The 16,497-nt window shown below is 49.5% G+C and overlaps 2 long non-coding RNA genes across 2 annotated transcripts in view; one reads left to right on the top strand and one right to left on the bottom strand.

Moving 5' to 3' along the window:
* LOC145512155 (uncharacterized) overlaps positions 1–16,088 on the bottom strand; it is a 31,311-nt gene extending 15,223 nt beyond the window's left edge. Inside the window, exon 1 of the long non-coding RNA XR_014058335.1 lies at positions 15,869–16,088. This is a non-coding gene — a long non-coding RNA (uncharacterized LOC145512155). The remainder of the gene's footprint in view (positions 1–15,868) is intronic.
* LOC145512154 (uncharacterized) lies at positions 5,655–7,852 on the top strand. The gene is made up of 2 exons (XR_014058334.1): positions 5,655–6,282; positions 6,851–7,852. It is a non-coding gene; the product is annotated as an uncharacterized LOC145512154 (long non-coding RNA).
* Positions 16,089–16,497: the final 409 nt, after the last annotated feature.

The following is a 16,497-nucleotide window of genomic DNA, read 5'->3' as shown; positions in this document are numbered from 1 at the left end:
CCCTCACTGTTTGTGGTTGACCTCTATTCTTGTTCATCAAATCTCAGGCCATCCCAGGCTATAACATTTGGAAATGCTATTGCCTTGGACTGTCCAAATCCATTGCTGATTAAAGCCTCTACCAACCAAGTTTATTAGCTTCTCTGAAATTCTGCTCAAAGCATATGAGGAAGAAACATGTTTAAATGCCCCCACTCAAGTTTTTCATAAAGGGATTGCATAGCTCTCTCTGAATTTGATCACAGGCTATGAGGCCACTACAGTCTTGTGTGAAGCTAGACTTGCAAAAAGAGGAGAAAGATGTGTTCAAGGAGCACATATCTTCAGCTCAGACTGCAGCCTGGAGGCAGAAAAGAGAGGTAGAGGCAGACTGCACTGTTGTTTCTCTGATTCCAGCACTCAGATCAGGATACAAACATGGAATTTCAAGTTCTGCCTGGGTAGAAAGGACCTTAAACGTCATTGACTCTAACCCCTAATTTAATGTTTCTTTCCTCCCCAAGCTTTCCTTCACGTGGTCACATAGCCTGTGTTGAACACCTCTGGTGATGAGAACTCACTCCCCAAGTCCTGTGGAGGCAATACCATTTGGGGTTGATGCATGCTGTTCTGGGTACATTGCCACCTTTCTGAAGTTCTCAGTCCTCTGAGCTGCTCAGCACTCATGGCCTCCTCTTCCCCTGGAAGCTCTTCAAACTCAGAAAGCCAGAAATTATGGTTCCCGGTGTGTGTATACTCTGAGATGAATGCTTCCTATTCCCTCCTCATATAACCCTGGCCCTATGTATCTAAACTTGTCCCAATCTTTACTGACCACAATAATTTTCAGTGTGATCTGATCAGCATAGGAGGACAGAGCTCCTTCTCATCACCTCCAATGTTCTTTATACTATACTCCCATTAATGCAACCACAGTTGCAATGTGGTTGGAGAGATATACAGCAAGGTCAGACCAACAGAATTCCCTTCCTCGTTTTTCAACGAAGGTAACATATGTCCTGCTGTTACATTTCAAAGTGTTGCCAGTGACTATAAAACCCCGTTCCTTGCTCTATTCTACTTTTATACCATCCACTGTCCCCAGCATCTTGGGCTGGTGAGGGAGCAGTGCATGGGAGGTAAGGGCACACCAGCATCCAGGCAGCGGGGGCAGGGGAGTCTTTTCTCAGCTTCTGAGATGAATGTGTAAGTAAAAGTGAAGGCTACCAAATTGAACCTGATCTATGTAGGCCACCCATTGTTAATTGTCACCCAGCTATTTTGCTGCCACTAGTCACATGGTGGGTGACAGCCACGGACATTGATGGATTCTGACCCAGACTAGAAATCTGGTTTCTAAAAAAGAGAGAGAGGAAAGGCAGAGGAGACAACGAAGTTAGTGCCCAGCATGAGGAGAAGGGAATGGGAACAGGGGGTGTCTCTGACAGCTCAAGCTGAGGAGGAAAATTAGAAAAGAAAGCCAGTTCCACCACCATATGTGGCGAAGCTGGCCGGGACAGCTGGAAGAAATATCACCCGACCCGAGTCCCTGGCCAGGATTGTGATACATGCCTGCGTACGGCTATCAATAACCCTGCATGATTAATGCTAATGATTTATGTTAATTTTGCCATAAGCTTTTTTTTGTGCCAGTGTTGAACTTAAGGATGTCAAATCATTCCTTAGGAGGTTGTTAGAGATTTTTAAAAACAAAGTCTAAAATCTAACGCCTGACATTCCATAGATCATGGCCCCAACCTCCTCAACATACTCTGGAAGACGAGGGTCACCATCTCCTGTGTAATTGCCTTTCGTTCAGCAATAAGTCCTTGGAAAAGGATTCCGCATTCTAAGAAGGATGGCTCCTCAGGGCCTCCAGGTTGCCCCTTTTTCTAAGGGGAGTATGGATTTCAGGGGCTTCCCAAGCGGCGCTAATGGTAAAGAGCCCACCTGCCAATGCAGGAGACGTAAGAGACACGGGTTCAATCCCTGGGTGGGGACGGTCCCCTGGAGGAGAGCACGGCAACGCATTCCAGTATTCTTGCCTGGAGAATCCCATGGACAGAGGAGCCTGGAGGGCTACAGTCCATGGTGTAGCAGAGTCGGGCATCAGTGAAGCAACTTAGTACATGCACATGGATTTCAGAACTAAGAAGGCAAAGTCCACCCCTGGTTCCCCAGCTGCTGTCCATGCACCGCCATTCACCTGGGAGGCAGAGCAGGCAGACAGGCTCAGGGGACCTCTTTGCACGTGGCAGTCACTGAGCAGTCAGTGTCAGCGGGGCAGGGGGAATGCCCAGCCCACGTTACAGGAATGCTGGGAGTTCAAACATGGTGACACCATGGAAGTACTTTGTTCTCCATGACCCCCCCCCCCGCCCCCCCACCCAACACACCATGTCCTGCTGTCTCCAAGGATGCTCTGAGCTCCAATTGCTTCCCTGGGACCCAGGAGTGGGGGCTGGAGGTGCGGGCAGCTGTGGACCTGCAGGTGTCACCTGCCTGCCTCACTCTGTCTATCCATCAGTCTTCGACCCAGGTCCCTTTGGTACCTTTGCTTTTCACTCCCAGACACTGGGAACACTCTGGGAATGTGGCCGGCCCCGGACACAATGAACGAGAAAGGTGGGGGCAACTCGAAACTCTCAGGCCTGGAAACTTAGCCCTTGAGACTGAACTGCAGAGCATAACACCCAGGAGTGAGAAAGCCGCAAAAGGAATCAACAAGAGAGTGCCAATGCTAGCCCGGTGCAGAGCCACTGGACATGACAACCGTCCATCATCAGTTTCCTTGGTCCAGGAGCTCTGACCTTACACAGTGCCCTGTCTGCCCCAACTCATCTGTGAAATCTTTGCCCCCTGCCCATTCCCTGCCCCACCAAGACTGGCACCACTCACTCTCTGTGGCCCCACCTCCAGCCATCAGTGCGCCCCAAGGGCCCATCCACAGCTCAGGGGACAGTAGCTTCTTCCACCTGTAAACCAGTCACTCCATCAGTGGCTGCCCTGCCTTCAAAATAAAACCCTTCACATTCTCCCCTATTAGAGCCACAATCAAAGCCAGGACCCAGCTAAACTCCATGCTGTGGGGGAAATAATTCTTTGGTGGGGGTGGGGGGGGAGTAAAGTCCAGATCCTTTCTGTCCCCCCTTCCACCCTCTCTTGCTAGAAATTCATTATCTATAGCTTAAAAGCAGCAATTTCTACGTGGATTTGTACTAAAAAAGGAAATACTCTCTCTGCTTTCCTGGCTTCCCGTGATGGGGCTCCACTAAACCGGCTTGGTCTGGGCTGTACTGCGAACACCTGTCAAAATGTATGGACCACGCCATTTATCAAATAATCTGCTCCAAGAACAGATAGGCACTATCAGCAATCTGGTATTGATCTGAACAGGCCCCTGCTATTGTTCATCCCTGCATCCCGAATGGCAGCAGGAATTAATGAAAGAAACAAAACAATGCATACCAATCACTCAGCCCCACAACTTTCTTTGCCGCTCTCATTAAGTTGGGCCAAGTTTCCCAAAAGCTTGCTTGGGAAAGGTGGTCCCAGGAGGCCAACCCTTTGATCTGCCCATGGACTCCCCAGCTGACTTCTCCCTCTTTCCATCAGCCATGGGGCTGTTGGGTGTTGATGCTCCTGAATCTTTGAAATCTATGGAAGTGGTCATCCTAATGGCATGAGAATCCCACCTGGGTGCAGAAACAGCTCTCCAGGGTCTGGCCAGAGATGGCCTTTCTCTGACTGCCCTGTGTGGCTGTGTTTAAGCTGCCCTTGTCCAACATGGAGAATGTCTGCCTTCCAGGAGCAAACACTCAAACTGGGGACAATACCCACAGGGCACCAATGGGAGGCTGGGCACCAAGGTGGGAAAAGAGGTCAAAATTCAGCCCCTCCCCTAAGGGAAGACCCTTAAGAGAAATGTCCATCAAGCCTCATCTCTGTCCCCTCAACACACAGAGGCTCCCCTGCCTCACCATCACTGCATCCACACTGGAGCAGCCTTCATGGCTCAGCTTACATGGCACCTCCTTTATTTGAGCTGTAACAAACAGTAAACTTTGTGTCTCATCCATCCAACAAATTCAGAAAGAGTAGGGAGTTAGGCGAAATAAGCACATCATGGGGAGTCCTGCCTTCTGAAGACGAGGACATCAATGCGGTCATCTCTACAGCCCTGTGTAGTGCCTAACATTATCAACAATCGGATGGAAAGATAAATGGATGGATGGATTGACTGATGGATGGATGGGTAGGTGCACAGACTAATGGATGGACAGGTTGATGGATGGATGGATGGACGGACAGGTGGGTGGATGGATGAGTGATGGGTAGATGGATGGATGCATCTGAGCCAAGTAAGACAAGAACTCCAGTGTACCAGTCCCTTGGCATGGCATCCTGATGATGACCAGCACTGTGGATTTCACTATTTTTCTCAAAGTATCTGCTCACACTCTACCCATAGAGCTTGGGAGCTTTCTTGCCCTGATGGAGCAAAGAGACTGAGGCCCAGAGAGGATAAGTATTTGCCTCGGATCACACAGAGTCAGGCTTCAAACAGCAGACCTCCTGAAAGGAAAGAAACTTGCCCTCTGGTCAATAGCACACTCCTAATCCTCTCTGACTCCCCAGTCAGGAAGTCTCCAAGGCCAAGATGGGACCCAACCACCGTCCCAGACCAGCTAAGCCAGCAACTGCTACACCTAAGCACACCACATTCCTGTTCCCCTTGAAGGGCTGTGCAGAGCTGGTTTGACTTCCAGGGTGGTGGGGTTTGGGGAGCTGTCTGTGTGTCCCTCAGATGGCAAACACGGTGGCCTTCCCTCTTCAGAGCCCTCACGCTCAGCTTAAAGAAGCCTCACCAGAAAAACCACGAAGAAGCGAGGTTTCTGCTCAGCTCCAGGCTTATCAGGAACGGCAGTTCACCCCGGATTCAGAAGATGAAGCTGGAACACTACATGCTGCTGACCGAGGCCTCGCTCAGCTGAACAGAGCCTCTGGGGGTGGCGAAGACAGTTTCAGTCTGGAAAAGCACAGCCCAAGGGGTCTGGCCAGGCCAGCCAGGCATGCGACATGCAAGTCTCCGAGGACAGACAGCAAGTCTCCACCCAGGCAGGGCACGGGAAGGTCGATCCAGGTGTGGGGGCCCTTCCCCCTTCACCCCTGCCCTGAGACTCCCTATGGCATCACCTGGACATGGGACCCTTCTCAAGGGCCACGTCAGATGTCTGCAGAGCAGGGAGGGAAGGGCGACGACAGCTCCTGTTTCCAGCTAAGGAAGACAAGTGTGGATGATGAGGCTGGCCGGGCACTTGGAGGGGAAGAAATCAGAAAGGGGAGGGAATCAGAGAGTGACAGGAAAACAAAGCAAGCCCGGGTTCCTGCCCTTAGGGACCCCAGAAAAGAGCGGGGAAGGAGAGCCGTGAGATGGCACAGTCAAGCAAAGCCAGGAAGCCGAACCGCAGATTCATGCTCAGAAGCATCTTTTCTTCCGGAATTCCAGGGATCTCAAAATGCTAGGTAAGATTCCCGAAACCCCTCCTTCCTAAACTTCCAAACATCTCGTGAAGGAGGATCAGAATACAGAGCAGGGGCTTTGCAAGAGAGGATGCCACACACAGACAGAAACGGAGAAGAGTGTTTGGAGAGAAGACAATGACTGTTTCCAAGGAGTCCCACAACATTCCAAGGATGCATGAGTGGGAAGGGCCGTGGCATGAGGTCCAGACTCTGGGGACAATATCATGCCGCATCTCAGAGCATCAGGGCTCTCGCTGCCAGGATCCTCTCTGAGTCCCTCTGATGCACTGGGAGCTGGGAAGGGGGAAGGCTGCACAGAGCAGTGCTGCTCAGAAAGCAGTGCTTTCTCTGTCCCGAGAAAGACAGTGGGCCAGGCCCCATGTTGTCATCAGCGGCTGAGGGCTGCTACCATCAGCATATCCTGGCCAGGCAGCCATTTACATCAGCTGTGGAAGCAAAGGCCGGAGGGATGGGACAGGCCACCGTGTTCCGGGACTCCACCCAGACCCTGCGGGCTCAGCATCAGACTCTCATATCCACCGACCCAGCTGACAGCTCTGCCGCCCCCACTGCCCGCACATGCAGGGCCAGCCCTTCCGGCGTCCACATGGGCCCCTGAGACGGGAACCGCTGTCCCTGGAGTCTGCCACCCGGACACTCTGGGCCTCGGTCCAGCAGCCCTCTCGCTCCAGGTCAACTCCAAGAAAGCTGACGGAGCAGCAGAGTCGGACTTGGCGGCACCCGAGAGGCGGCGCTGGTGGCCCCGAGGCTGGCTGGGTGAGCCTGGAGCCATTGTGCCCACAGATTACAGCTGTCTCTCTCTGTAACAGGATATTGCTTTTCAGATGGGTTCTGTTCGCTACCTGCAGCCCCGTGAACTAAGCGGGATACTGCTCGGTGGGATCTTCTCAGGACCTTGAATGCCACCCTCCTCTCCACGTGCAGACATCACCTCTCACCTTGGAAATGAGCTGCCCCTTGTTCCACGCACCCACCCTGGAAGGGCCAATCTCTCCCACCCTCCCCTCTCTTTCCTTGCTTTCTAAAGCCAGCAGCTCATCAGCACATGCCTCCCCAGGAAAGTAGTTGGTTATACTGATGTAGAGCCTAAAGTGAGACACTGAACAAGGAAGAAAATTTTTCAAGGCTCTGTTTCCTGCCCTTAAGGATCTAGGATATAGTTGGGGGAGAGAGCCACAGGCTCACATGGTCAGACAAGGACAAGAAACCACACCACAGACCCAGTCCCAACAGCACCCCATCAGAGATTCCAGGGATACACAGAATATCAGGTGAGATGCCCCCAAATCTCCCTTCTCTGAATTTCCAATTATCTCTCACCCAGGGCTCACCCAGGCTCTGATCATTCCCAAACCCCCAGCAAGCCTGCGTCTGGGAAGCCACTGCTTGGCAGGATGTTTACACAGAACTAGTCTCTGCAGCTGGAGGCCAGGGAGGTGCCCAGGTGGACCTGCTCATCTCCCCTGGTGGCACTGCTGTCATGGGAATCCACCCACCTTGGCAACTCAGACATTTCCTACTGCTCAACCGCAGACTGCTCCAAAGCTACAGGAACCCATTCAAGGCAGGTTAGATGAGACGCTGTCCAGACAGTATTACCCCCATACCCTGCCATGAAACCAAGACTGGGGAAGCACAGCAAGTACCGGATGTGAGGGTGGAAAGCCACAAGTCCGTGGTCCAGCATGGTTTGACACCAATTATTTTTTTCACTTTACGCAACACTTAAAATTCAGAAGGTTGTAACTTTTGTAACATCTGGGCCACCACTTCTATGTAAACTATGGAACACCTGAGGATCCTGGGTCACATTCCCACCCAGCAACATGGACTGGAATAGTGCTGGCCCTTCCAGCCCACTCCACGGATGTCAGCCTCCCGCCTGGCCCTGGCAAGTGTCTGGTTTGCAGTCCTGAGCAGATGTTGGCCATAGATCTCAGCACAGTGAGGAGGACAGAGTTAGCCATAGTGACCCCCACTGTTACATCACTCTAAAAAAAATGTGACCTTGGAGAGACAGTTCTCTTTCCAATGAGGTCCTCCTGGGCCTGTCCAGATCATCCTGGAGCCAGTGAAACTTCGCTTGTTGGGGGAGTAAATTTTTTCAGAGAGGCAAAGCCAGGACTTACGAGTCCTTCTGAAATGAGGCTGGCATCCTGGCTCCCGGGGTATTAACGGCAAGTGGATCCTCAGCTGGTAACTCTTTCTGGAGGCAGGCAGGCCTGCTTTAAATGCAGGGAGAGCTTGTGATTGACTGCCGAGATCCAGTAAACAAAGAAGGTTAAAAAAATAAAGCCAGGCTTCCTGTCTGCCCTTTGCACACTAACAGCCGCTGTTTGCCCAGCTTCCATGTGAGTAACACGAGTGCACTGATTTCTATTACACAGAACATTAATAAGAGAAGGCACTGACCCTCGATTTCCGAGAACCAGGTAAATGACGGGGAGGGAAAGAGGCAGAGAAATGGTAGGCATTTTACACTCCACGACTTGAAGGGGAATGCGTTGCCTATAAAGATGACGGGTGTTGTAGCACGGAGGAAAAAAACATAATTTTTCATTGATGTACGGCAGCAGGGCTGGAAGGAACACAAATAGTACAGTAGATCCATTAACTGGATGACAAGAAACAGTGTTCACATCCACTGACTAAACTGTTTTTGATTCTTTAGTACCAACATGCAGAATGATCCTTACATTATGTTGCCAGGGAAAAACCTTAAAATGCATTTATTTCATAATGTAACTTTCTTGTATTATCATAATAGAGCCATAACGGTTGTTGCAAACACTATGGGGTCTAAAAAAAAAAAAAAACACCTAAGGAGAGTTATGAAATTGGAAGTTTTTTTAAAAGGGAGAAATTTGGTGCATCTCCAAGATTATAGCTGCCAGTGGGGATGGGGAGAGTGGCCATGACATCTCACCTCCGGTCTCTCCTTCTGGCCGTCCGAGCTTTGGACTCTGAGCTCCGCCTGTCACAGCCAAACAGGACAAGGAGATCATGGGAAAGACAAGTGGCCGACACAGAGCCATCCACGTGCAGTTACTCGGTGAGAAGTGGGATTTGCAGGGAGGTGTGACAATCACTTTTTCATCTCTTCCATTCCCACCTCCACACGGTTCCCTCCTACTCGTCCACTACCTCTGGCCCTGTGGCCTGCATATCCTATATGGACAATGGGTACACAAGTGACTCTTCTGTAGCATATTCTAGGCACAGTGCCTGGACACGTGCTTGGTGTTCAGTGGATGGTTATTAGCATCATGACTATTCCTTGTCATCCACACTCGGACCAGCATGATGGGAGCCCACACCCATGAAAATCAGTGGCAGTCAGGGTCTGAACGAGTCCATCCCAGGTGGGAACCTTGGTTCTGCTGCATCCTCAGGACCTCGAACATGGAAGTTATCTTTATGGCTATTATAGCCAACACACCTGTTCCAGGTACTGTGCTCAGGTGTGTGGCGTGCCTAGCCCCATCCGCAGGGACACCATCTGCAGCGGGTGCAGGCGATCAGGGAGCAAGAGCAGAAGCATAAACTAAGGGTCGGAGGTAAAATGAGGGAGTCCTGTCCAAAAGGCAGGGTTATGAGACCTGGGGTTGAACAGACACACGAGGTGGAGAAGACATTCTGGCGAAATGAGCAGGTCGACGAAGACGTCTTGTGCACGTGGGGAGTGTGTTTGTCTGGGGCAGTCAGGGCCCAGCCTGGAAGCTGGGCAGAGAAAGTCTGGTTTAGCAGTGGGGAGAGACTGATTCTAAAGCCATGGCTCCCATGATGGACTGGAAATGGCAGGTGGGACCAGAAGGAAGAGACAAGACGATTTATTTTCTTCCTTGGATGCCTGGGTGGTTGGTATAAATGTGGGGAAGAAGAGCCAGTTTGGGGGAGGTGATAAAGTCAGGAAGATAGGAGATGAGATGGAGGTTGATGGCCATGGCAGTCCCACAGTCGGTTTTTCAAGGCAATCAGTGAAAATACAAAGGGATCAGTAATAGCAGGAATCCACATTCACTGACAATATGGGTCCAGCCAGTATGGGGACACCCACTGTGCATCCAACATCTCATCTTGGCCTCACCCCAGTCAGGCAGGGCAGTCCCAACCCTGTTTCCTGACTAGGGGGCCCCAGCTCAGAGAGGGTAGGTAAGTCATCCCACTGCACAGGAGGCTGGTTATGGAACTTGGATTCAAACCCAGATCTCCCAGGCTCCAAAGCTCATTCTCTTAACCAGGATAGCTTCTTTGCCATCTCAGCTTCTCTGTGTGCGATGGGGAGAGAGATGACCACCGGGAGAGGAGCCGTGAACTTCACAGCATGACAGACCCAACAATAACATCACCATGGATGGGCTCTTTGGAAAAAATAAAATGCATCTCTTACCATACTTAACGCCATCATGAAAAACATAATCCTAGGCAGATTCAAGATTTAAATGTGGCAATATAAAACCATAAAATTCCAGGTGAAAATTAGATGATCAGATGCGGTGGGATTTACAAAATAGCACCAGATAGAGTTAGACACACTACCCAGATTACCACCATCACCTGTCCTTGGCTGAAAGGCGCTTCAAGCCTCTTTTATTAAGACGCAGATCTGGGCTTCCCTGGTGGCTCAGAAGTGAGGAGTCCATCTGCCAGCGCAGGAGATGTGGGTCCGATCCCTCATCTAGGAAAATCCCACATGCTGTGGAGCAACTAGGCTCTTATACCACAACTACTGAACCTGCGCTCTAGAGCCTGGCAACTGCAACTACGGAAGCCTGTGTACGTACCCTAGAGCTCACGCTCTGCAACTGGAGAAGCCCATGCATGGCAACTAGAGAGTAGCCCCATCTCATCTGCAACTAGAGAAAGGCTGTGTGTAGCAACAATGACCCAACACGGCCAAAAATAAATTAATTAATTAAATTATTTTTTAAAAAGCAAAAAAGATGCAGATTCTCCCTGAGAAGAGGGATCACCTTCTGCAGAAGTAGCTTATAGGCTTTCTTTCCAGCCCAACAGCACACGGGAGAAGGGACAGGCCCTGGGCAAATATGTCTTGATTGGGGTGGCGGGTGGGAGCTGGGGCAGAGCAGAGGTTATCCTTGGAGTCCTGAGGTAGGAGGGCAGCCCATGTGATTTCGGGATTGCAGAGGGTGTTTCCCTGAAGTCCCCACCCAGATTCTACAAATCTCTGCTGAGGTCCTACTATATGTCGTGCCCTGTGCTGTAGGTAATGAAGTGGTCGTTAACAACACAGATATGCTATCTGCACAGGGTTCAGTGCAGGCAAGACACTGATGGGAGGTTGTCTGACCCAGTAAGCTCAGGACTCAATCATGTCCTGGCCACAGAACTCCGTGCCTTTCCAGGAAAGGGAGCCTCTGAGCTGCTCTGTGCTGTGCTAAGATGCCTCAATCGTACCCAACTCTTTATGACCCCATGGACTGTAGCCCACCAGGCTCCTCTGTCCATGGGATTCTCCAGGCAAGAAAACGGGAGTGGGTTGCCATGTCCTCTTCCAGGGTATCTTCCTGACCCAGGGATCGAACCTGCCTCTCTCTGTCTCCTGCACTGCAGGTGGGTTCTTTACCACTAGCACCACCTGGGGAGCCCCTGAAACTGCTCTACCTGCCAGCACCTCTCTTTCACCAGACTTCACAGAAGCTGCCAATTGTTTCTACACATTTTAATGCAATCAGATCACCTAACTTGGTATAAAAGGAGCTCACAACAGGCCCTGGGCAGTGTAGGTAAAGTTATTCACAACCCATATAACTGCTGTGGTTTGGCTCCGGTGCTTCAAAAAGGTGATAATTTCCACACCAGTTTTCAAGCCCCAAATCTCTATTGGCTGCCTGTAGAGATACAGAGACTTCATTGCCAATCCACAGACCAAGGAGCAGAAAATGCTTGTGCCCTGTTTTGATTTTTCTTTTTCTTTTTTTTTAATTTTCCAATGAACATGGTTTGTACTATGTGATGTTTGCACTGAATATATACATATACGTATATATAGCTTTACACTGTTTCTCCCGGAGTTGGTGATGGACAGGGAGGCCTGGTGTGCTGCGGTTCATGAGGTCGCAAAGAGTCAGACATGACTGAGTGACTGAACTGAGCTGAACTGAACTGAACTGAACACTGTTTCTTGGTGCTGCCATATGAGTGGTGCGCCTCAGAACATTATCGCAGGAAATCCAGTGAGCAGCCAGACCAGAGTTGGACAGTCAGCCATGTGACTTCTTGTTATCTGTCCAGAAGCCACTGTAAACTCACTACAAAAAGCAAGCTCCTGGCTCCCAGGAGGAGAAGTGTCGCTGGAAGAAAGTCAGGAGGATGTGGCTTTATTTAATTGAGAACTAAATATCTTTGGGATTGCTCTCTCCTAAGGAAGGGCACTTTGCTGTACAAGCATGTCAATGCCTCCTTGGTGGTCTGTTCCCTGACTTAGCCCAGCTCCCCACTCTGAATTATAGGTTCCTCTTTCGTTTGCAGAGACACTACCTGCCAAGGCAGTATTTGGGTTTCCAGCATCATTCCCCACACCCTCGAGCCCCTCACGCCCACTTCTCCCCCTCAATCAGATACTCAGAGGCCCCCACTCAGAGTCACAGAGACTCGCAACGTATTAAGATGGCAATATCATCTTATTGGCTATTAACACAAATGTGCCAATAAACATAGTGCATAAAAATTATACATATTCCCTTGGAGTCCATAATCCTGAACTGCTATGGCTAATGCAGAACACACTTCCCAAAAGTAGTGCTGGAAGTCACAATGTACAAATTGAATTTTAAATAAATTTCCTGAAACAACACCAGTGGCTCTAGCCACCCAAGCTATACATACTTGCTAAAAATAAAACACAGAGTAGCCATGCCCATCCCAACCCCTAAGGGGTGGGACTGATGGGCATGTATGTAGCTGCCTTGCCCATTGTTTGGGGGGTCTCACTACACATGCATTGGGTGCAATTATTAAAACAACTCAATATATTCCCCTTAAGGGTTTTCCCTAATTATCAGGTATCATCAGGTTCCAAAAGAGTCAGCCTGTCTTCACCTCACTCTCCATCACAGAGGGAGATGCTAATTGCATTATCGCCTTGCCAACACCCTCAGAAATGCCGCAGTGATCGCTAGCTGTCTACCACGGAGCCAGAGCTGGCCCAAATTCCAAACCAAACAGTGAAGTCATTCCCAATCCCACTGTGTGCAAACACAAAAAATACAAGACAGTCACCATAGAAAAGGGGGCTCTGGGATGCTTAAAAACAGACCTGCCCCCATACAACTGCGGGTGGGCAACACTCCATAACATGTCCAGCTGGTTGGGCTCTGGAATTCAACACTCACACACCCATACCCAAGCATACACATGGGCAAAACAGTGGAAAACTGGAAGTCCCCCAAGCCTTCTCATTTCACTCACCCACCCCCAGTCCCAAAACTCTGAGTCCTTGACCAAGATGGTAGTCCAAGGAAGAAAATCAAAGCGAAGCTGAGTTGTCTTGTTGAAAGTTTGTCAGCATGCCTTCTTTATTAGATAAGTAAGTGCTTATAGAGTCTTTTACATGTTATTTGCAGCAGAGACCAAAACCAAAAATAGTTCGCCCTTATTCACTCAACTTATTTCTTTAAACGCATGAAGTGAGATTGTGATTTTCCTAGGTATATTTCCCTTGACTCATTCAACCAGGTATCCAACTATCAAAATCCTTCAATTCTTCAAGTCCCATCTCAAACCCCAACCTGTCTCAGCCCCATGAGAACAGAGAAGGTTAGCTGTTGAACTTTATACTATAAAGAGTCCTTTCCTTTGAAAGAGTTATTGAGGAGAGCTCAGTGCACAAGGGAGAAAAGGGGGCTGGTGCAAATGACCACACAATCCTCAGTAGAAAAAATATACATATTCAGTAGACAGATGAAAATGCATTTTATCCCAATCATAAAAGAAATTCCAATTCTAAGTAGTTTCATCTATCAAACAGGCAGCTTTGTAAAGACCATCTCCTGTTTGGAAAGCAAGCCTGCCACTCTTCCACGTGGTTCAGAGGACGAATCTTCCCTGGAGATAAATTCTTCAAATTAAAGGGGTCTCACCACAGAGGACTTCTTCACTATAGAAGAATTCACCATAAGGTAAAAGTAGAGATGCACCCCATGATTTATGTTCAAGTATATTTGTCACAACTGCACTGGTAAGGGCAGAAAACTAGAAACAACTGTGTGTGTGTGTGTGTGTGTGCGCGCGCGTGCGCGCACGTGCACGCATGCACACGTCTGACTCTTTGCGACCCTATGGACTGTAGCCCACCAACCTCCTCTGTCCATGGAATTTTCCAGACAAAAATACTGGAACAGATTGCCATTTCCTTCTCCAGGGGATCTTCCAGACCCAGGAATGGAACCTGCATCTTTTGCATCTCCTGCATTGGCAGGCAGGTTCTTTACCAGTTGAGCCACCAGAGAATATTTCCCCAAAGGGAAATGGTTAAATAAAATGGTATATCCATAAAATGCAATTCTGTTAATTCTTTTTTTAATCGGAGTATAGTTGCTTTACAATATTGTGTTAGTTTCTGCTGAACAACTAAGTGAATCAGTTATAAGTATACATATATCCCCTCTCTCTTGAGCCTGCCTCCCAGTCCCACCCCCATCCCACCCTTCTAGGTCATCACAGAGCACCAAGCTGAGCTCCTTGTGCTATACAGCAGCTTCCCATTGGCTATTTTACACATGATAGTGTATATATTGTCACTTCCAATCTCCTAATTCATTCCTCTACCCTCTTCCTCTCCCGTGTTCACATGTCTGTTCTCTGCATCTGCCTCTCTATTTCCGCCCTACAAGTTCGTTCATCTATACCATTTTCCTAAGGTTCCTAAAATTAAAAACAAAAAAGTTTGTGAATGCCATTAAGTACATGGGAAATGTATACAATATGTTAAGGGGGAAAAGTGAGACATAAGAACTATATAGTATAGTAGAAACCCAGTTTGGAAAAAAATATATAATAGTACATCTAAATGCCCATGGGCCTGTGAAGAAATCCATAACAATTTTAACCATGTTCATCTCTGGGGAGTGGGGATTACAGGCAATTTTTATTTACTTCTGGAAACTTCCCTGTATTTTCATATGTTCACAAATAAATGTACTGCTGCTGCTGCTGCTGCTAAGTCGCTTCAGTCGTGTCCAACTCTGTGCGACCCTATAGACGGCAGCCCACCAGGCTCCTCCGTCCATGGGATTTTCCAGGCAAGAGTACTGGAGTGGGGTGCCATTGTCTTCTCCGAAATAAATGTACATTCCTCCTCTATTCAGAAAGCAATGATTTTCTTTTGCTCTTAACATTCACTGAACCCCCTACAGCACTTGCTGTTGGAGAGACTGACAGCACATTGCCCATTGTGACCCCACTTCTGGGGGAACTCGCTCTGACTTCTCCTCCAGACTGGGTCTCCCCCAGGAGGAATCAGTTCTCCTCCTCCCTTGCTCTTGACCCAAGGTCTATGGGCTCAGTTCCTTATTTCTGTTGTTTGCCTCCAATCTGACCACGTAGCCTGTACTAAAAACCCCAGACAAGCTGCCTTGCTTTCCTGGGGCAGGCACCCAACAACCACACACACTGTCCACAAGAAAAAAAGTCAGCCTCAGCTCTCCTGTGTGGTGTCCCATGGACCACAGTGGTCTTGTCCACCCAGAGTCAAAGGAGGCAGCTATGGCTTTGACAGGTACCCTTTGGGTTGTCACACTCTCAATCATATTTAACCATGAGCCCCGTGTTCAACCACATCTAACCATGAACCATGAACTCAGGGTTGGAACTCCCATCAGAAGGGCCTTCCAGGTTATCTGCTCATGGAAGGAGTGGGGACTGGAAGGAAAAAGGTAGAGACAGTGGACAGATGGAAGTAGGAGGTCTGAGAAACTCTCCTTGGTCCTGCTGGAAAATTGGCTGCTGTGCACTCAGGATGTACCCAGGCTTCATCCTGGGAGTTTCCCAACATGCACTTGTCATAACATAGAGTGGGGATGCTGCTCCTACCTGCTGTCCCATTGGTGAGCCTCTATCCTGGGTGGCCTGGGAACGGAGAGAAGAATCTGCCGGTCAGGGTCTCAAATGTTCTGAGGCCCTCGTGGCCTGATTCTGTCACCAAATGACTATGATTCTAGAGATGAGCAGAGATATAGCAATCTATCCCATCACTAGAGTCAAACAAGCTATGCCGGACTTGGGGTCATTCTCTAATGCAGTGCCTTCCCAGCAGGCTAGCAAGGAAATTGCGGCTTTTTTCTAATTTTACTTTGCATAGCACATTGACTTTCAACCTTACCTCCTGAGTACCGTGAGGATGGGCCGCATCGTTCTGTCCTAAAGTATCCACTTCCCCATCCTGCCTGGCCTCCGGAAAGACTCTCAGAGCCCTGGATACCATGCCCCTCCCTCAAACCCTGCCTCCCCCTCCTGTGGACAGCAGTGGGACACCAGTTGTTCACGAAGGCAGCACAGCCCTGCAACATGCATAGCAGGGTCCTGCCACCACAGCCTTAACTAGCCAGAGATGGGAGGGGCCACTGTAGAAGGGAGAGAAACGGATGACCTTTCCACCCTCTGATGAATGTGCTTGTTACATAATAAACACTCGGCAGCCAGAGGCTCCTCCCCAGACGGCTTTGAAAATGGCAATTTTAGCCCCGGGAGCTTCCAGAGAGGCATAGGTTCCAGCCAGGCTCTCTCTCTGGCTGGTTTGTTCAGGCAAACCTATCACCCATTCTGACCACAAAACATCAAGGAGACTGGTCCATGCAAGTGAGTTCCTGCATGGCCTCCTCCGGTCCTAAAGGAGCATGCATGGCAGGTACAGGACAGCTCTGTTCTCCCCAAGGAGCCAAGTGTTAAGGAAAGTGTTAGTCACTCAGTCGTGTCTGACTCTTTGCAACCCCATGAATGTAGCCCAACGGG

Source organism: Giraffa tippelskirchi, chromosome 7 (genome assembly GCF_054371585.1).
Source record: "Giraffa tippelskirchi isolate mGirTip1 chromosome 7, T2T-mGirTip1v1.2.pri, whole genome shotgun sequence".
Lineage (NCBI taxonomy): Eukaryota > Metazoa > Chordata > Mammalia > Artiodactyla > Giraffidae > Giraffa > Giraffa tippelskirchi.
The sequence above is the reverse complement of the archived record's forward strand: the minus strand, read 5'-3'. Positions and strand labels throughout refer to the sequence as shown.